Source organism: Anser anser, assembly GCF_964211835.1.
Source record: "Anser anser genome assembly, chromosome: 18".
Taxonomy (NCBI): Eukaryota; Metazoa; Chordata; class Aves; order Anseriformes; family Anatidae; genus Anser; species Anser anser.
The window spans coordinates 12811565-12833328 of NC_139739.1; the positions used below are offsets into that span (position 1 = coordinate 12811565).

Below are 21764 nucleotides of genomic sequence, written 5' to 3' on the forward strand. Positions count from 1 at the left end.
AAAGAAGCTCAGTGAGGTGAGAGGGGTGGGAGGACGTGCAGGGAGGCGACAAGGGAGGCAGCGGTGAGGTGACCTTCAAGGGCGAAATAGTGCACGTCTCGGCGAATGCCTCGCACCCTCATGCTTCTCCTCTGGCCTGTCCCCACAGGTGGGGAAGGGTGACACTGCCACAAATGAGTGCCACAATTGCACAAAAATGCCTTCACCCCTTCCTCGTCCTCCCTCATTCCCCAGTGAAGCGAATCAAGGAATAAATCTAAGGGAAAGCCAACTGTAACTCCTTCTGGAGATTTTTTGGGGACCACCAGGGAGCTGTAAGAACGCCTGTGCTAGCAAGAGACGAGAAAGCAGGAGTTTAGGATATTGCTGCTTAACTCCCTGGGTGTGATGGCTGCACTAGCTGCAGTGGTGGCTTATTTCTCTCTGGACAGTCATCATCACTGCAATCTACTTAAGATCTTCTGCTTAGGGATGGGATGTAAAATAGGGGTGATATTCCAAATAACTTTGCAAGGAGAAGCATCTCTAAGATGCCAGTCATTCCAGAAGTAGGATTTTCAGGTGCCATGACCACACCATGGGCACTGGGGAAAGGGATTCCCTCTTGCAAACCTGAGGAAAGACTTGTTCTTTCCAATGAGAAACTAAACGGCACAGAAAGGCCTAAAGACTTTTTGAGCTTTTTTCTGGCTCCATCACAGCTTGGCCTTCTGTGAAGGGATAAGGTCTGAACCCTCAACAGATCCAAGGTGTGTCTGTAAGGGCAGAAAGCTCAAGACAAAGTGCCTCAGCTCAATACGTATCACATGGGTAGTACACACACCCCCGTACACCACCATGCCCATTTCAAACCCACAGAAACACAGAAGCATACACACATGCCATGTGCTATTTTGAAAAACAGGAGTCTGGAAGCAGGATGGATAACGCCAGAAAACAGCACTTGGCTTGGAGTACCATCCCTGCTGCTGTTCACGAGAACCTGCTGCCCACGTACATTCACCAGATGACACCCACCACAGCACATGCAGAGGCCTTACCACAAACTCACACAGGCATGCACATTTACGCATACACCCCCAAAGACACATCCTCTTTTCCCTGGTGCCCCATCTTTGCTCTGAAGACCAGGCAGTCCCTTGCTAAGTGCTCCACGCCAACTGCCCCAGCTGCCGTTTGCTGGTTTCACACCCTCTGGCTTCCCACCCCTGCCCTCTGCTGCACCTACTTGTGTGGCTGCTCACGTCTCGTGGCTCAGAGCCTGGTGTGGTGCAAATATTTGCATGCTCTCTGGGAGGAACACAGTGCACTGGCCTCCAGGGGCAGGCTGTCTGCATATTTATTCTGGAATAGCAAACAACGCAGAGAGCAAAGAAGAGAAAAAGCCAGATAAGATAAAAGCGTGTTACCAGGTCTAACATAAAATCAACAAAGACCACAGAGAAAAGTTATCTGCAAAGCCCAGTAAACCCAGCAGCAACTGATTCTAACAGAGGAGCCCCTTTACAGGTTGGATCACTCAAAGGCTGGGGATACAGAGCTCTTTGTCTGTTGGAGTGCCCAGTATCAGGTCTTTGTAAATCACTGTGTCTTGTGACAATTTACATAAAAAAATCTTTTCTGGTCTCTGTCCTGCTCATGCTATGAACCTGCAAATAGCACCTTCATAATAACAGAGCTGAAATAAAAGACTTTCACACATATTATTAGATACGATTGCTCCAGAGCAAGCCGTAGCCTAACATCTGACTGAAGAGTGCTGTGAAACACTGCAGCAGTTCATTTCCAGTATGATGTGGGACAGGATATTTCTTCTAGAAGATAGATTCACCCAGCTGGAGGGTTTCCTCTGTCATTTAAAAAATATCCACAGTTGATGAAGTTTTAATTCATGTATGTGATTAATTTATAAAGTGAAACAAAGTGTAGTTGTTATACAAACTGCGCAGTGATGAATCCACAGGGAAAAAATAGAAGGGAGGTACTAGGAGAACCACATGTGAAAACCATATGGAAGGGTGTTCCACCAGCTTGGAACCAGATGGAAGAAAACATTGTCCCTGGACACTGTACAGAGTCCTACTGATAACACATGATAAATCATTCACTGAGTGTAAGCAGGAGAGTGAACATCACCACATACCAAGCTGCGCGGGGACAACAGGACCACAGGCTAGAGGACATTAGATAAAAGGACAGCATTAAATGCTCAGATGTTACCCCTTGGGTAGATCCAATCTCTGCTATTATCAGCAGGGACAACCAGAATAGCTGTAGAAAGAAAAAGCACAGCAGCACGCTTTGAATGCACTAAAAAACCCACAACACAGCTGGGTTTGCAATAATTGGAAGTTGAACATGAATGTTGTAGAATTGGGTTGATATTCACCCCTATAAAGAGGACGTGAACTTAGCCCTGTACCAACTTCGCTGTATGACCTTTGGCAAGTCATTTAAGGACCTCTGAATTCAAAGGGCATCCTTCCATTCGCTCCAAAGCACTGCTCACCAGCTGCTTTCCAAGCCATGCTTCAATTCCCAGGGGAGGGAAAATCCTTTCCCCTACACTCCTGCCCATTTGAATTGAGGTTTCTCTGGGACATTGTCTCTCTTCCCAGGAAGGACAACTGCTCCCAGCACAAGAGGACTCCAGGTTTGACTGGGTCAGATGAGAGGACAGCAAAAGACACATAAGTGACACTCAGAGGTATGTTAGACAGATAATGTGCCTAATATTCAGTAATTTATTTAGTGTCGTGAGTATCAAAAAGCACAGACTTCTGCAGTGGTTCTGCTTGAGCTCAGCGGGCCATTACATTGACGTGGAGTTGCAGATTTCAGACTGACAACTAGTTAAAGCTTTACATCCAGCTCAACTTCCAAATTCTGTTTATGGCCTGGAAGGTCACTCCCGGCCGTGACTCCTCTTCTCTCACCAGTCTTTCCATTTCTGTTTCACAGGGAATTTTCCTATCGCGGGGGAGGGAGCCCCATGATAAATACGACTACTTCATGCTCTCAGTAGCAGCCATGTGCACAATTATCTGTATAAGCACCAAATGACTTCTTGCCCTAAGACGGGCCTGAAATCTCTCTTACAAATGCAGTTTCTGTTTTGTTTTGTTTTTTAACGGTACAAGCCTGTGCAACAGACCCAAGAGCAGGATGGGTCATTGTGCACGGAGACAGGCAGACAAGGGAGCTGACCAAAACACATGTAGTATGCGGGACCACCAAAGATGACCCTAAATTAGACCACCCAGTCACTTTGTTGGCTCTATTTTGAGGAGCCAGGATCTCAGAGCAGAAAGCAGTGTCCTCACCCGGGTTCCTTGGCCTGCGTTTTAGACCATCGCGTATCTCCAGTGACTTCCTGCTACTGACCTCTTATAATAAATCATCCTAGCCAGCCTCCCTCCCTCCTGGCAACATCCTGTTCCTTCCTAAAAAAAAACCCTCCCACTCACAATTCCAAGGTTCGATATCAATCTTAAATAAATGCCTCTCCGGACTCAGCTGCATTCCCTAAGCCACCTTATCTCCTGCCTCTCTAGAATGGCTGCAGATTTAAGATGCATACACAGAAGCCTTTTGTGCTTTTTGCATTTCAATTCTACCCTAGTGTCTTCTTTCCTTTCCCCATTTTTTCTTACAGAGAAGAAAATTATGTTCAGGAGAATGTAAACCGCAATATAAGTGTGTGCTTATTTTTACTTCTGAAAGGGAAAAAAACGAAAGCCCAAAAAAGAGACTGAGCTGGAGTTTTTTTATACAAAATACAGTGAGAAGAGACCCTGCAGGAGAGGTTCTGTTGCATCGTCTCCCTTGCCCTGGCTTCCCTCACTTCATGGCTTGGGTGGAAGAAAACTCTTGTCAATATATATCTAGCTATCAGAGTACCTTCTTCAGCATCCAGAAGCAGGGGACCAGCTGTGTCCATCACCTGTCCACTTCCCAGTCAAGGCCTGGCTTGAACTAGGCTTTGCCAACCACAGTGATGACTGGTTCATGTTGGACTGCATTTGATTTTCACTCAGGAACTTTTTCCCCATATTCTTCGTTATTTCATCACTTCCATAACCCTTTTTGTTAATATATTTCCCTCCACCCCCAAAACCTTATGCCTAATGCTCTTCAGGTTACAATCCTTCCAAATGGAAACGACTCAAAAGCAATGACATTTGTCTGCTTACATTTCACATCTGTATCAGTATCTGTGGGATACTGGTGCTTATCTGCTCACCTGCTTCTTTTTACCTTCCTTTGCTCTTCCCTCATCCTTCCTTGCCTTTACAAACTACCAAAATGCTTGTGACCAGCTAACCAACTCCCTGGACTCCATTTCAATCTTTTTCTCACTTGAGAAGAATTCCTTGGGTCTCCCCAGACTTGTATCTCTCTCTCTCTCTTTTTAAAATGTAAGAGTAATTGACTAATTCATTAGCAGTTCACTTGATTACTGAGCCAGTGATCATCTATAAGAAAAGCAGCGATGAGCTAGCAGGCTTCCTAGTTAGAGGAAAAAGCTGGAGAAGAAGCAAAGAAAATGGGTTTTTAGTCAGAAAAACAAAAGGGGGTGAATAAGATGGCATGGCAGCCTCCTAAAATGCCCTCAGAGCTTATAAAGTAATCTTATTCCAGCACACACATCCCTCGGATGCCCTCCTTCTCCTTATCATCCAACTCACTCAACCATGTCACTGACATATGTACTTAGCAGCAGTTATCGTCAGTGGCACATAAATAAATGGCAGGTATCAAAGAATCAAGGTCGTCAACTCATCATGAATATTTCAGAGAGAAGCAACATGAAAAGCTCAAGTGTCCCAGCCTCTCAGATTTCCAACAGAAGGAAAAAAATACAAACCACACGCACACAGGCACGCGCACACACATACACTAGGTCTGCTGGCTTGGCCATCACATGCACGTAGTTCATTTCAAGGCAATACCACATATGTTCCAAGACAATCTGTCACATTTTAAAAATATATAAATATATATTATACATCTCCTCTGTATAATGTGCAAACTCTAAGCAGCTGGCAAGAGGGCAGTGGTGATTTAATGCAAGAAAACTGCGCTTTGCTGAAGGGGCTAGGGACTAGATAGCTTGGGCTGTAACAAGAAGCCTCTTTGACAAAGGCGCAGAGTGGCATCTTTTCACACAATTATATGTGGGTCACATTAACCTCTGCTGTGCAGGATTCCCTTGAGCTGCTTCTGTCTGCACGGCTCTGCAAAGAAATCAAAGCGGAAATTCCTCTCTCCCTCTCTTTCGCTGTGTAGGGTGATGTAGGGAAGTGATGGAGAGGGAGAAGGGGTTCCCAGCTCGTCACACAAGGCTTGTAGGCAAGGGCACGGGCCTGGTCGGAAACGTAACGAACTTCCTGGTTAACTGAGGGGCAAACTCCACACTTCAGGACCAAGCAGTTTCATTAATCAGGTACATGAATCAGTGGAGATATTTGAGATTTTGAGCTGTTTAGAGCATTATATTAGGATATGCATCTGTATATAGCTGAAGAGATGTTAAGTTTTGTTTTCAGCATATATGCCAGATGCTCTTTGGAAACTATTTGAATTTTGTTCTGTTGATGCAGAGACAGACGGATGGAAGAAGGCAGACAAGACATTTTTTCACAGACTGGAGATACAAATTTTCTCCTGTCAAATAAAACTCAGATTTGCAAACGGAAATTTCATCAAAGCCATCAGGATTTATTAAACAAAGCAAAGGTTTCTTTAACCAAATCATTTGGGCATTCCACTGTGTTCTGGATTTTTTTTGGTTTGATTTATTTATCAGACAACTCCATTCCTGGGAATGTGTCAGCAAACTTTCAATGAGATTAGTTTTCCACTTTCTAGTGCCTTGAAAGTTTGTTCTTTTCATAGATTTTTTTTTTTCCAGGTACCTCACCATATTCTTCAGCGTACCTCTGTATTTAGATGGTTTGATGTGGTATAGAGCAAATGATCTTTATGTTCTGTGGCAAACTGGATTTAAATGACAAGATCTTCTAGATTTGACAAAGTCACCATGAAATTCTGCTTTCATTTATATTAAAATGGGATCTTTCTCAACAAACTCATTACGGAAATGAAAGATACATTCCTTGAAGTGACAGCTGATACTTACACTGTCATTCAGCTCAAATTATTTTGTTCATTCCCACATTTTCAGTACCAGGATGCTGCAGGATTTTGAACTTGCAAAACACGAGAAGCTGGAAAAGTCTTTGAAGATGGCTGGAAACTGTGAGATAAGGACACATATTGGAAGTGTCTGCCAAGACACCTAAAAGTGAAGATTAAGACCAACAATTTTAGAGGTATTTGAGCATTTTTTACATGCTGAGATCACTTCCAGATCATGATCTGATATTATAAAGTACACAGTCGCATTACCAGAATCTGTAATTGCTGCTCACCTTTCACCCTGTGTTGCTCATTTCCCCTCCATGCCAAAGTGCTCTTTCCACTCACTTCTGCCAGCAAAACTGTGTGACCAGGCTCTGAACCAGACTGAGGAAATTTTCCTGTTTTAAACAAACAAACAAACACAACAAACTTATTTTATTTCATTTCATTTTATTTTATTTTATTTTTTGTGAGGTTGGCTTGCTCCTCCCATCTGGTTCGCAACCACATGAGTAGTTTTGCCAGCATAGCAGTACGAACAAGAGGCCGGGAGACAACATCTTAAACCAATGTTACCACCAAACAATTTGTAATATCAAACCACAGGCTAAATCTCAACTAAGAGCTTTTTGGGTTTAGAGTGAACACCTCTATTAAGATGAATTAAGCACTTCACAGAGTTCAGAGCTGCAGTTTCAATGTACTTCAAATCTCTATTTTCAACACTCAGCCCTGAAACAGAAATGGCCTGAAAGAAACCAGACAGGAAGACCATTAATTCCAGGTTTCTGTAGACAAGTGTTTTTGTGCATACGTTGTGTTTAATACAAAAGCACACCCCTGCACTGCAGTCACTGCCACTGTCACTGCACTGTACTGTAGAGACATCAGAGCTACCTTAAAATTAGCTAGCACAGGTCCTGATAACCATCTAGTCTCAACAGCACAGGCTCAGCATGGGCTAATTTGTTCTGACAAGATTATTTGCAAATTAGGTGAGGAGGTCAGACGACTGCCCTATAACTGCATTAAAATGCAGTAAACATTGGCTCCAAGTTCATACCCTGCCTACATTTTAAATGTTTTTCATGGGGCATTCACTTCATGTTCCCCCCTCAGCGCCAAGTTTCACCCACTCTCAGGCCTAGTTTCAGCCAAGAATACATTTAAATGCTCTGCTCAGTCCGATATTACAGGTGTGTGTCGATGCACGTCAGGAGTCTTTCAGTTGAAGGGTATCAAATAGATCCTCAGCTGGGAAGACTCATGAGTGGTGATGTTAAACACCACATGGAAACTGGATCGCTGGAATTAGACATGTAAAACCAAGGAGGATGGGAACAGGTTTTGTCCAGAACTATCAAAAAAAAAAAGAAAAAAGCCTTCTGGATGTTTCTACATCACATCTCTGCTAGATACATACCCTGCTCCATCTGGAGGGCTAAACTAGTCGGATGATGTTACTGTGAGAACAATTTTGGACTGCAAAAAGAACATCCTCCTCTGTTATGCTTTGCAAAGGGTCTGTCTCTGTTTTGTCATGCGGAGGCATGAGCTGCCTGTCAGTGAAATGAGTGGAGTACTGTGGGATTTCCCAAGCAAAATGATTCAAAACCCCTGGACTCACATGAACCCATCCAGATGTCTCAACAGTTTGTCCTGCCACACAGCATGAGCATGCCCACATGACAGTCTGAGCTGAAAGAGGCCTCACGCTTGTCTTTAATTCTCACCTTCGCAGGCTATTTGGAAATCACATTTCTGGATTTGTATGCCTTATTTTTGGAAGGATAACACCCCTTGAGTCTGGGGAGCCCTAAAAGAAGCAAGACTGGCTGGCTAGAGACATTTCATGTCCTGCAAAAAACAAGGTACAAGGACAACATCCCCTTAATCTTACTGGTATGTAGAAATGGTGTCTGACCACTCACACCTGGTCCCATTGCAGTCATGTCCTACGTGTCAATGCATGTCGACAGGCTGGACACAAAAGCAGGTATACACACTAGACTGACAAAAAACAGTGAAACCTTCCAGTGGAGTCATAAGGGCAGGAGGATGCAAGAAGCGCTTGGAACAAGAATAAGAAATGCTATACAGGGTCAGACCAAAAATCAACCTAGCTCGGTACCTGATATATACAAGTAGGCAGCAGCAGACACTTAAGAGAGATAAACAAACAAACAAACAAACAAAAACACAAACAAAACAGGTCCTCACAGGACTGACCTTTCCCTGTTTTACTTGGCCATTGTTTTAATAATGCTTAAAGGCAGCCTACAACAGGTGGCTCGTGCAACCATCAATGGAGCCACCCTCCATTTACACATCTGAATGTGCTCTGGACGTATTTGTGCCTTTGGCCATCGTGTAACTTGCCAATGACTTCCGCAATTTATGTAGCCACTGATGTCACAAATTATTTCCTTGTATTTGTTTTAAACTTATTACCTAAAGGGTTCTTCTGGTCCTCGTGACTCCAAAGCCTCCTTATGAGAGCTTCTGCCCTGTTACTGCAGTGAAGTCTCCCTCCCTCTAATCCTGACACCTGTTTTCTTTCCCTGACACACTGGGTGCATTTCTGACAAAGGAAGATGAACGCAGTATAGATTTCTCCACCTGAGCCAGTATCAGTAGGAAACCTTTAGAGTTAATAATAAGAAATAGAGATTTCCAAGGCATGATTCACATTATCCTGAAGTGAACCATTAAACAGGAATATGGATGACTAAATCATGTAAGCAACTGCAATGTAAACACCTAAACTCAGTTAAAAGAAATCCCACCTTCTGTCTTTGCTAAGACTCCTCTTGATTACAGCTTAGTGTCATGCACTCTGATTAGTTTCTTGTCATTTGGGTGCTTTAACAGGAGTGAATACTCTCCTCACAATATCCTTACTTTCAATGCCACTTTCTTCTCCTGATTTTCCTTCTTCTGTCTCTTTTCAGTGGTCTTGTTTTCCACCAGTCACACCAGCTGGTGTGGCTCACAAACTTACTTATCTCACAAACTTACTACCCAGCAGTCCCACTACTGAGAGTAATCCTCTTGTCCCCCCCAAAATAGTTTTCTAACGCTGCATTACCCTGTCCAGAAGAACCTTTGTGAAAGCCAGCTACGGATGTTCTCAGATAGCTCTGATGAACTAGGTTTAAATGACAAGTAAGGTTGGCTGTACAGAACAAAAGCTTCAGGTGTCCCAAAAATTCATTCAACTTTTTAGCATAATCATGACCTCCCAGCACCAAAACATAATGACACATACACAGAAATTAACTTGGCTAGCTACTAAATCAAAGCTGTGAAAGAGCCTTTTACATCACGCAAGGAACAAGCCTCTCTTACAACCTTGTCATATAAATGGCTTTCATTAGACTCCTGTTCACCAATTTGGGGCAGTTCCAAAGGATGTGGGGAAAGACACAGTGCCAAGATCCCGATGTGCTCCTTGAGAATGTCCCATGACCTTACCCCATCTCATGTATCTGAATAAGAACCTGAATCCCCAACTCATTACTCCAGTGTTAATATGGCCTGGGGATGGGGCAGTCCGTCAGGCAGGCAGATCTGAAGCCATTTAAGACTAAATTATAATTCTTAGAGTAATTCTCCAAGCTTTTTAGGTAAAGTGCTGAATTGGTTTCTGTCTGTGAAAATCCGATGTATGAAGAGGTTGCCCCACCAGAAGGTGACATAACCCAGATGCCACACTGACTTGACACTGGGTTTACAGCACTCTACAGAGAGGAAGCAACTTCCCCTTGATCAGGCAACACCCAGGACCTCTCCTGCATCACTGAACACTCAGAAGCTCCCCATCCCACTTACCTCCCCTTAGACAAAATGAAATGTTGTCCCTTATGCATCGTTCATCAAAGCCATACCCCATAATTAATAGCATCATTTGTTCAGGGGATTTCAATAGGTACTGAAATCTAAAGCATCAATTCAGCATTGTCTCAACCCAGCCTGGGTAGATAAAAATATGCCAGGAAGACTTTCACAGACGTGTGACACAGGAATCATCGTCCTTCGAAAAAGGGGTTTAAAGGTGTTTCAGCGCTATGAGATAGTGCAAACTAGGTTCTCAGCTCCAGCACAGATGATACTACTGAGGGGTGTTACACGAGGGGGTCACCCTTTTGGTATTTTGAGGCAACACTGTGGACTGGGACTGTCTTCACAGGAAAGGAAACAGCCACAGTTACAGCAAATTCCAAAGCTCCAAACAAGCAACAAATTAGGAGCAGCCAGGTTCACTGCAGGCCTGGTCACACTCCCTTTTCCTCTGGAACACCTCCCAGCCCAGCAGCAGAAACAACAGAGTGGCTCTTGTGAAGAGGCTGTTGTCCAAATCAGAGGTTCAACCCAGACCTCACCAAGCCAGTAACACAGGACTCAGCTGGAAACCCTTTCTCCCCAGCACTGCAGCAGACAATGGCTTGCCCCAGCGCAAGATCTCAGTCTCCTTCTTACAACTCTGCAGCTTCTCTGGAACAGTTTTTTGGGGCCTGTGGTTTTCAGCAAATAGGAATTTAAAGAACAAAACCTTGGTTCATTACATCATGGCTCCAGTAACGTCTAGGAACATTTTACATTTGATAAAATCTCCCCAGATTACCTTCTGAAAGCCTGCGGTCAAGTCACATGGCTGGAAACACAAGAATGATGTAAGTAACCACTGAATAGCCCATAGATCAGTTCTCTCATGATGCTAGCACAGAAGCTTGGGAGAGGCATCACATCTCCTTCAAGGGAGCATGGTAATTAGCTGAAGTCAAGGAACTGCTATGTCTATGCAGAGACAGGAAGAATGGCCTGGAGTTACACATGTTTAGTCTCACTTTGCAGGAATATTGGGTCCAAGGTTGTTTGCAGTGCCTACTCTCTGCACTAGTGCAGTCCAGCCTTATCTATACCTCTGTGTCCCAGTTTCCTGGGGGTACATTGTCCCACCTCCTGTCAGTGTGGTCTGGAAGCTCTCTGGGGAAAGAACATGCAAAACACACCTTTCACTGTGAGTTTGTACAGTCTGAGACTTTGCTCTCAATCCAGGTTCTTAAAACAAGGTTGAACCTACCTTAAAGGTGGGGACTGACATCTGAAGCTTGGATGTATGGGTGGACAGATGATCCACCAGAGCAGATGGTCAGAGGGCATCTCTTCCAGACTGTTAAACCTGGACAAAAATGGCATAGAAAACAGGGAGATGAAAAATGCCATGGAAGAACCTGAAGTAAACTTTTCCAATAAACGATTACTCTAAAGGGAATCTCTGTTTCATCCTTGTGCATTCTGCCTTCAGGAGAAAAAACACTTTGCAATCTATTATTTACAGGATAAGCCTGTGCTTTGGTGGGTACTATCCTCTGCCTTTCAGAGACAAAGTGTGAACCTTCAATCTTCAAGTAAAGCCACGTAAGCACAATCTGTACAGTTAACAATGGAAGGATGGGCAGGAGTCACCTTTAAATTCTGACCTCAGGTGACTTCTCTGATGTCAGAAAGTCAAAGATAAATTAAGGCATAATAACCAAGAATGCTGATTTCCAGACTGTACTCGCTACCACTAGTTCATGCTGCTTCTCATCAGAGCAATGTCACCATAAGACTTTTATTCATCTGAGAAAACAGAAGTGACAGCAGCTCTTTGTTGTGATTGGCCTCTAAGCTTCCCTTGTCACACCATAATTAGTTAGCTGGATTGCTTTATTGCAATTGGGGTATTTCATTTGCAAGTGCATTTGGATGGCTAATTCAAATATCAGTCTCAAAAGCAGAGAATAATACAATGTTACAAGCCCTACAAATGAGATGTTTCTCTTAAATAGGTGGCTCATCCATTCTGCCTACTTTCTATTATGGACTTATGGTCTTTATTTTTGCTCTGTAGACTCAAATCAGCTGGAGCTTTTATTGTAAGTGAAAGAGTCGGGGACAATACCTGTCCCAAAGAGCTATTTAAAACAGGTAATAGGTAAGAAAAAAAAAATCAACACTAATACTAGTTCCTCCTCTTTACAAATCAGGAGAAGAACCACAAGGAGATGAAATGACTTGCCTGCTCTCATTTCAGCTGAATCAGGTCTCACAGCTCTGGGTAATGACTCAGCCAGAAGCCCACCCTTCCTCTTCAACAGTCGCTGGAGGTCTGAATGCGAATAGCCTGCCAAAGGAGGGAATATATTGTTCACAGAGCTGAAGATTTCTGGATACCCTGAGGCTTTGCCACAAACCACCCCCCCTCCCTGCCTTGGCACAGGATCTTTGTCAAAGCAGCTAAAGATAAATGCTCGAGCCTGGTGTTGTTCCCAGTGGCCCATCTGCAAGCTTCAGTGCTAACTTCCTGGTAGGTGCCTCCCTTTCAAACTGGAATCCAATTTACAAAGCCTTTAATTTTAAACTTTCTCATCACTGACTTAATAAAACTAAATGACAGGTAATGGTCCCAGAAGCCAGGAACTATTAGATCCTTCTCAACACTAATAAGGGCTGATCAGATGCTTGTGCACTCTTTTTCCAGCTCACAAAAGCCCAGCTCCCCAAGGACTCTGCCACCGGGGGAGAAACAGGAAACCAACCCTCTCACAGGCAGGTGAAGAAGGGCAAGAAAAGAAAGAAGAAAAAAAAAACGGGAAAAAACCGACATCAACACGAACACTTTAAACTGGAAATGGGTAGCAGGATCGCTGTGGATAATGCCTGCTCTCTTCCTGGAGTTCATCTGGGGCCCACGTACTCGCTCCATTTCCCCACCAGGGCACTGGGGGCTCTCAGAGGCGCTACAGGCATCGTGGCTACGCAGAGGCATGGAGCAAACCGGCTCTGATTTCTGCCCAAAGGCATCAGTGTCATACCGGTCGGGATGTCAGCTCGGGAGAATGTCAAGGCAGCAGTCACGGTGTGCTGTCACAAAGAGAAATAGATATCATTTCAAACACACAGCTCTGGAGAGAGGAGGGAGAAGCAGAAAAGAGAATCCCATAATGCACTTCTAGGGAGGAAGAAATAGAGGAGGAGGCTTAACTCTGCTTTGGCCACACCAGAGGAGGCAGAAGCAGAGGATGCTCCATATCCTAACAGCCAGCGTGCCTCTAGGCTGGGAGGGGCAGGTGGGATGCTCCAGAATAGGCCTGATTCTTTGCTCTTTATTCACTTTTGGATTGAAAGAAGGAGCTGGAATCAGCCTCCGAGAATTATTTCCTGCTTTGTGGTCTTCCTTGACAAACCAGAAGCTGTGGGCTTAGCCTGTAGCACAAAGGAGATGGATAGTGATGTGGTGGCAATGAACTGGGCTCCAGTGGTTTTCTGTCCTCTTCAACACCTCCACACCTCCATGATAAAGGAGGCTTAAACCCAACCTCATTCCTACTCCAATTGTCTTAGTAAGAAGCAGACCTTATAGTCTTCACATCCCAGGCCTAAGGCAGCCTTACATACATTGTGTTACGGCCTTTCAAGGTGAGTGTTACAGTCATATCTTCCCCCATTACATAAAACCAGCAAGGTTACATGGCCTTTATTTGAAGACACTTCTCTTCACCTGCCAAGGGGGTGAATAGACTATGCTGTTCCTGTAGCCATTAAGTTCTTAGGCCTTGTTTTGCAAAGGGGAAGAAAGAGAGAATCTTCACTTCAGTCCCTTTGCCAGACAACAAAGTATGTAACCATATTTTCAAAGGAAGAAACACTTTTGAAATAAGACCTTTCAGTACCACAAAAATGCCATCCAAGAGCACATGTATTTTAACAAAAAGAGTGGACTGAATTACAGTTTGAGATAAACATGACATTTCCAAGACCTGATTATTCCTCCTTCCCCATAAAATATTTGCTTTCTGCCCATATGCACAAAGGGAACAGCACCAAGGAGTCTCAGGCTCCGTCTTTGAAGGCATCCTAGTGGAAGGCTTGGAGATGACACAATGAGCTTATCTTATTACAAACACACACACACGATATCGATATCTGTGTAACTTTTGTGATATACAAAGTCTGTATCACAGAAAGCCCTGGAGCCTGTTGCAATATAATTAATGTGATAGGAAATCTTGTACTGGAGCGCAGCCAGGATTTTCATCACACTCAAGCCTCACTCAGTAACCACTGGACTTTCCATTCCTCCCTCAGCCACCCACCTTATTTGTCTTTCCTTCCCAATTCCTCTGAAGCACCTTTTAAACCCTATTGACATGATTGTTAGCTATAGTAGCATGCTGAATCTATGAAGGACTCTCTGTCTGGAGCAAATTCCTTGCTTGCTGGCTCGTCTCTAGCCTAAATCAAGGCTCTCTTATCCTTGCACATGACACTAGCTCATATAGCCTTGAAATCTCTCACTTCCCTATTCCCATCAGACATTTTTATATTTAAAGTGGTTCCTCCTTCCTCACCCCTGTCCTCTTCCTCCCAAGTTTGGCTTTCCACATACAATTCTTCCAGCATTTCTAAACAGGGAGAAATCTCCCAAGACCCTGCGTTATGCTGGTTACCCTATACTTTGCCCTGTACTCTGGATCTCTCTCTGATAATAAGGTGCATACACTGTATATCACAGCTGTAGAAAGAAAGGGGATGTATACATGTGGCCTCTTCTAAGTGTAATACACAGGTCTGGATCCTCTCCCAACATCTGCTCTTAGTCTGGACAAAGGGAATGAAAGATGTTACAAGGTCTGTAGCTTGTGTAAGAAAGATCTCATGAAGAATTGCAATAGCATACTCCTAACCCATGGGAAATGGGTATGGACAGCCTCTTGGAACGAGGTGTAACCTTGACAGGGATGCTTCATCTTGCAACACTAGCTTTTTCACTGCGCTTTTTAGTAGTAAATAGCAAATAGCATTTGTATTGCTTCTTACAACACTGCACTGCTGGACAGATGAAGATATCTGTAGCCCGTAACAGACAGGATTACTAAAGGGGCTTTCCACATCCACACAATAAATGGACAGTAGGGTGAAGAAAATAAGCTGGTAGCTGGGGTTACATTGTTTAAAACATTGTTTATCCAAATGTTTTTAATCTTTTGGGAAAACATGAACTTTTTTTTGCTCTATAATGATTCTATGATTCTATTTCTACCTTCTGGTCACCAGTGGGCTAACACCAAGCTGTCACCCTCATCAAGGTGCTGGTTCATATCATCCAAAATCTGCTTCCACAGCAGAACATAAGTTACCCCTTGCTGGTAGTTTTGAGTTAACCTGGCTCTGAAGAAATGCAGCTCTTAACACTAATTATTCTTCCTTGTCCCCTTTATAGGATTTCTGTTCCTAATTAGAATGTAAATGTAACTGTGGCTTTTCTAACTGTCCATGTAAAGCCTGATACTTAGGTAAATTCATGGGAGTATATAAAACTGTTTCGAAACACTGAGCTTTATATCCATGTTTTAATATTAAATATGATAATGTTTAGGCTAGAACCTAATAGTTTAATAATATTTTAGGCTAGAACAAAGCACACGGTAAATTCCTAAAGCCTGTAAGTCAGCTTGCTTTTCACAGGACAAGATGGCAATACAAGGTTCACTGTAACACCACCAGTTTTAAAATACCCAAATAAAATAAAATAAAAGTTCTAGATGCCCTGTTCCTATGGAAATCCTGAATATCAGACCTTTGAGGCCTTGGGGGAATGCCCAAAAACCAGGGTTATCCTAAATCTGTAACTGAACGCTTGGATAACTGTCTTACCCTGTTGGAGCTCTCTCTCCTCTAGCAATGAGCTCTACCCCAGGCTACCATACATCCCTGGATAAGTGCTCTTTACCCAGACCCCAGTTTTGTCTTTGTCGGGTTTCACCACTTCAGACACTCTCCTGGGATTCCAGTTTGTTGGAGCTGTATCTGTGGTTGGACCCTTACGAGAAGTGCAGGAAAACAACTCTCAAATATTAATCTGAGGTGCACCGAAGTTCCTGGGTAGGAAAATATAAGTCCTCACCACACAATATAGACCATGCAGGTACAAAAGCAAGGCTGGCAGGTCTCCTTTCATAAATAACAATAATCTTTAAAATTCAGGCTAGGTGTTTCACCCGTCATAGAAAATAACAGCCTAAAAGGGTGTTTCTCAGAAGAGCTGAGTTGCTGTACTGATTCTGCTCCCACCTCTTTTTTAGAATCAAGGCAAATTTTTCAAAACCCAGGCCTCAGTTCTGCGTCTGCAAAAGGGACGCAACAGCCACACATCTCTCTTGGTCTCCACCTCATCATCCGCAGTCTTGTCCGAGCATTTCACAAGAAATGGCGAGGCCTAGTGCAATGACTTCAGCTGGGTCTTACGGGAGTGGCAAATAACAAATTCTAAGAGAGGAGCTTCTTGTCCCAGTAAATTGAGAACAAAAGATGAGATACTGTAATTTGGACAAATACAGAATAACACTCACTTCTGTGCCATGGCCGATTTGATTTCAGGAGAGCTGTACAGCATATGCATGATGCAGCTGGATTCTGCTTTGCGAAGCAGAGCCCTGAGAAGTTTTGCAGAGAATATTAGCAGCAGAATCTCACTGGTTGTTACAAGCTGTGATCTCCTTAGACTATTATTTTATTAAGGAAAAGCACATCTCTTGGAAATCTTCCTCCCTTCTTCCCTCCTGCGACTTTCCTTCTTGAGTTCCCAGGACTATTTAATAAGGCATAGCTTTCAAAGGAGCAGCAGCATGACCAGATGGTCTAGCGAAATACAGCTTGTAAAAAACAAATTCTCCATGAGTAGAAAACTTGGGATGCACGTGTCCCCTTGAAACAGATCTAAATGTGGATTTTGAGGCACACCATGTAAGGAAACGATGAGGGCCTGGGCTGCTTTCTATCTGGTACCTACCCAGTCCCACATATGACACACACTTATCCTTTTCATTGCTCCTTGTCTTTTCAAACCACACAACAGTGTCATTGTTCAGATGGCAACTTCACAGCAAAAGGCAATCGTCACATCCCTCAGCTGGAATTGGCTGCAGTTCAGATTTCAAAGCCCAGAGCAAGGTTTTTTCACTGAAGCTTTTCTTCTGGGAGCACGCTGACAGGCCGAATGGCTTACCCTCAAATGTGCCAGGCCATAATAAAATCACCAGTCACCCAGGATCTTCTCCAGACCAGACAAAGGTACTGCAAGGGCAGGGAAAACAGATGCCCTGCAAATGCCAGAAAATCATGTGGTGTTTACTAGGACTCTCAGCCTTGTTCCTGCCACTCTGCTGGAGCAGCTCCAGGCGTTCAGGGTTCACACTGGACTGACTCCAGTTTAAACGACAATGTAATAATTTATGTGCATCTCCATGCTTTGGTTTTAAAACCTACAATTAAAAGGATACAGGGACACAGTAATTTCCTCCATGAATCAGACCTGTGGGCCCGTTAACGCAGGATCCTACTCATTACACTGGTAAGTGGAAAGCTGACAACATAGTTCTCTCTGTCCTAGTATTTGGGAAATTGGTGCTTTAAGAAGGATGACAAAGGAAACTGGAACAGTCAGAAGTGACAAAAAAGAAAGCTTTGCTGAGAAGAACAGTGAGCTCCTCCTGCAGTACTTCCAGGATATCTGTACAGCATGCATGGTTCAGCCTGTGGGGAGCAAAAGAATAAATTTCCATTTGATAAAGAATTTTGTATTTTCATTACTTACTTATGTTTTGCTTTGGAAAAAAACCCAAAAGCTCAGTATTTCCTCCACAACTTTATTTTGAGCCCACTGAAATATGTTGCAAATGTTTTATGCTCTACTACATACTACTAGAAAAAGAAGCAAAAAACAAAACACCACTTGGAAAGAAAAGAACAACTAAATAAAAACAATGGCTTCAACCCATTCAGGCTCATCTCTGAGCAACAATAATGTTGCCCTGAAGAAAAAAAAAAAAAGTCAAATCAATATGATTTCTTCAACCATTTAATTTTTGCCAGAATGTCATTTTCCAATGGAAAACCACACTGTCGAAATGTTTCTGACCAATTCTATGTAAAATAGTTCCTAGAGAGCATCTATGTGAGCTGTGATAATTAGGACAAGATTTTCAAAAAATTACATTGCCGTGAGGAAATTCAATGCTTGCACATGGAATATAAGGCCATTCCTACCATTGTTTTTACCTTGAGCTTTGGACAATTTCTGGACAACTTACTGTCAGCCAAGAGATGTAGCTTATTACAGAGGAAACATATCAAATAGCGTCTGCCATGCAGACTTTATTCTGTCTGTCTTGTTTAGCTGTTTTCGGTTAAAAAGTCATTAGACTGAAAGTAAATGGTCACTCTTTATGGACTGAAAACACTGTGTATCCTTAGTTCATCAGCACAAAGAACACAAAACATAACGGATGGTTATCTTGTCTAGATGCCAATTAAACTTCTGTAAATGTGACCAGAAATTATTCTTACCAGCTCAGGAGAATCCTTTCTGGGGAAGATATTTCAGTGCTAACAGCTTTTGATTACATGAAAAATACTGTGCAGAAGTACTTTGTCAAGACATCTTGATAATCCAGCTGCCGATGCCAACCAGACAGGGGAATCTGAGAAGGGAATGAACAAATATGTAAGCATTTGTACATGATGGCGAGCTCTGGGACAGCCTGAAAAGCAGAGCTGTGCAGCTGCCCTGCCTTAGCAGGAGCTTCTCCACAAAATACTTCTTCCACAGCTATTTCCTACCAGTGGCAAGTTATTCCTGGCCTACAAGAGCAGTGAATTGCTTCCTCCCTCCTGGCCCCACACTGGCTCAGCTTCTTGGCCAGAAAGCAGAGGCATGAGGCCATCCTCTGTCTCTCTTCACCCTTTTCCCACCCAGAAGCTCTTTTTGAGCATTCCCACCTGCTCCTCCATGCTCAAATACAAGGTTGAGATAATATATATAGCGACATACTTGCTGTTCTAGCTCCCCAGGATAAATACTCTGCTTGACTCAGGATGGTGGTCCCAGAGTACAGGGAAATATTAACATAAAAATGTGCAATTCCCACCTCCTCCAACACGTTTTTATATTTTCCATGCCCTTTCAAGCCTCTTCAAACATTCTGTTTAGGTTCTGTTTATAACTTGGCTGAGAGATACTGTCTGCTGTTTACCTGCACCAACTCCGCACATCCATTCCTCTGTACAACGTGGGCAAACCCAATCCAGCTGAATGATACGTTCCTCTGCTGGCTGGAAATGGCTTTCAGATATGACTGAAGGCTAGAAAGGTCCTTATCTCCACACTTCAAAGGGCCTCCTCCCATTTGACAAGTTGGTGTCTCCCCTGGATAATTTGAAAATCTTATTCTCAACGGTTTTAAGCCTTTTGATCTTCATAAAAGCCAGGTCACAGAACATCTTATACTGTATGCCTTGAGGAATGCCATAAACTCTGAGCTGTTGCCACATCCAGGCCTCAGTACCTCTAATCTCGCAGTATTTATGAGCTCATATTTTCTTTGAAGGGACACAATCTACTTGAAAATCTTGTATTAAAATCACAAATGTCTGTACCAGTGCCTGCATTTTACATTAGTAAAAGGGGAATAAAATACATAATCTACTCATTTTTCTCCCATCAGTCCAACCTTTAAGTCATTTGCATTTACGTCCTCACCAGTAACAAAAGCAGATGAGGAAATTTCCAGCCAGTTTTGTTCTCTGGGCAGTGTTGCACATGCCAGTTCTACAGACGTCACATTGCGAATATTGCAGGGGAGTATTTTAATCTTAATAAAGACAATGCCAACCTGGTGTCTTTAAAATACATGCACAAATCCATTTCTTTTAGAAACACTTTGTAAGGCTGTTAAAATTGCAGGATACAAGCTCATTGATGACGTATATTTAAAAAACTCAGAAGATCAAAAGCAGAATGAAAGGGATTTATTTCTACACTCTCTTACAACATCTTCTTTTATCCATCTGTCTATGTGTCACTATTTCTGAAAGTGCTTTTCATCACCTTGTTATCTTAGGGCCTGATCTCCATCCCTAGCACTGAACACCCCAGAGGTGCAGAGGGCCCTCACAACTTCACTCATTACATTCAGAGCCAAGAGCATCAACCCTGAATTGATGTCAGCCTTGCCTGGTCTGGCCACAGCGTCATGAATACTGCCCATAGCTATCACCAAACATACCCTTCTGCATTTTCCAAAGTCAGGACATAGAGCTTGGCTGGGTTAGAGAAAGTGGTAACACATCCTGAACTCAGGACACTCCTGAGCTCAAGGATTCACATGGCGCACTGAAGGAATGTGCCACAGATATAAAATCCGGCCTCTAAGATCTCAAACACGAAATGGGTCTAGCACCAAGGTAACATTTCCACTGCTGCTAGAAGAACTGAAAAACAAGCTTCTTTCCAGCTTTGTTATCAGCGTATTTCAGCATAGATAAAGACAAACTATTTATGTAGCCCTATTTTGAGATGTGGGAAAGCAAGCAAATATCCTTCCTTTTCTGGATCTGCCACCCACGCAAGATGTGTGAACAGTTGATTCTTATTCCTGTCTGCTTGAAGAGGAAGATCAAGCTCTGCCTCTCTTCCTCCCCAAAAGAACAGTGAATCATGACAACTTGTGGCTTTTTTACTGTTTAAGTCAAGCACAACACAGATCTTTTTACAAACAATGCCATGGAGTTAGCTCCCTCCTTCCTGCTGGGTCAATACTTGTACAGAGACAGAAGTCTTGATCTGTTTTATGGTGATGCTCCACATGTCATGGAGTATTCCCCATCCCTCCTCCAAAAAGTGACAACAAGCAAGTACATGCCAAGTCATGGGGGAAAAGATGATGAATGTAAAGGGAATCTATTGGAGTTATGCTGCATTACAGAGTAAGGGAGAAATGCTTCCAATATCATTAAATTTCTCATTTGTCTAGAACATAACATTGGGGAAAAAATAAAAAAATCAACACACAATCAATAGGAAGGGAGGAAAGACTGATAAAATTTACACCGCCCCAAAATTAAGAGCACCTCAGATTTTGACATCATCCTTTTCTTCCCCTTTTAAGGGCAGGTTAAGGCAAGTAACAAAATTTTATACACACCACAAAGAAAGACAGGGAAGGGAAACAAAAAAAAAAAGGAAAGAAAAGAAAAGAAATCACAGGGCCTATGGGATGAATTTAGAAAACAAAACAAAACAAAACAAAACATAAAAAGGGTATTCCCCCTGCCAGCTGTCAGAGACTTGAAGGCACCTGGTACAACCTTCATCGATAAAGGCTCAGATCCGTATCATTAGGAGACAGCTCCACAGGTCTGAGGTCTAATTTATGATTTTCAGATTGCCAGCTGTGACATAATTCACTGGGCAGCAAGACTGAGGTCAATATACGTTTAAGTAAAAAGGTTTTTCGTAAGCCTGTGGGGTCAATCAGGAAAAGCTGTCATTATTGCATGGGAGGGAAGCCGGGGAGAACGGATGGGCTGGCAGGGGGAGAAGTGACCAAGCAGTCAATTCCCGTTAAGTAACCGAGGCTGTTTTATTGCTAAATAGCAGTCTAGCAACAAAGCGCATCCTGGAGCATCTGAGCCAAAGGATCCACTCCCTTGGAAAGAAATACTCTACCAAGTCTCCTGTCCCTTCTTCCCTGTTACCCTCTAAGCAGCTTCTTCCCAGACACACAGAGGGAAGA

At 43.2% G+C, this 21764-nt stretch overlaps 1 protein-coding gene across 20 annotated transcripts in view; it reads right to left on the reverse strand.

The window, feature by feature from the left end:
• Positions 1 to 21764, reverse strand: part of TBX3 (T-box transcription factor 3) — a 273513-nt gene that overhangs the window by 180371 nt on the left and 71378 nt on the right. For 11 of the 20 annotated variants that reach the window (XM_083804575.1, XM_083804571.1, XM_083804580.1 and 8 more), the window contains 9 exons: positions 19224 to 19396; positions 18538 to 18671; positions 17472 to 17724; positions 16542 to 16694; positions 12807 to 13053; positions 12209 to 12313; positions 11228 to 11326; positions 6435 to 6542; positions 6143 to 6301 (listed from right to left, as the gene is read on the reverse strand). The gene's annotated coding sequence lies outside the window, so the exon portion shown is untranslated. Of the gene's footprint in view, positions 1 to 6142; positions 6302 to 6434; positions 6543 to 10768; positions 11131 to 11227; positions 11327 to 12208; positions 12314 to 12806; positions 13054 to 16541; positions 16695 to 17471; positions 17725 to 18537; positions 18672 to 19223; positions 19397 to 21764 lie in introns of all 20 variants that reach the window. The other 9 variants (XM_083804576.1, XM_083804574.1, XM_083804568.1 and 6 more) reach the window with 5 other exon arrangements.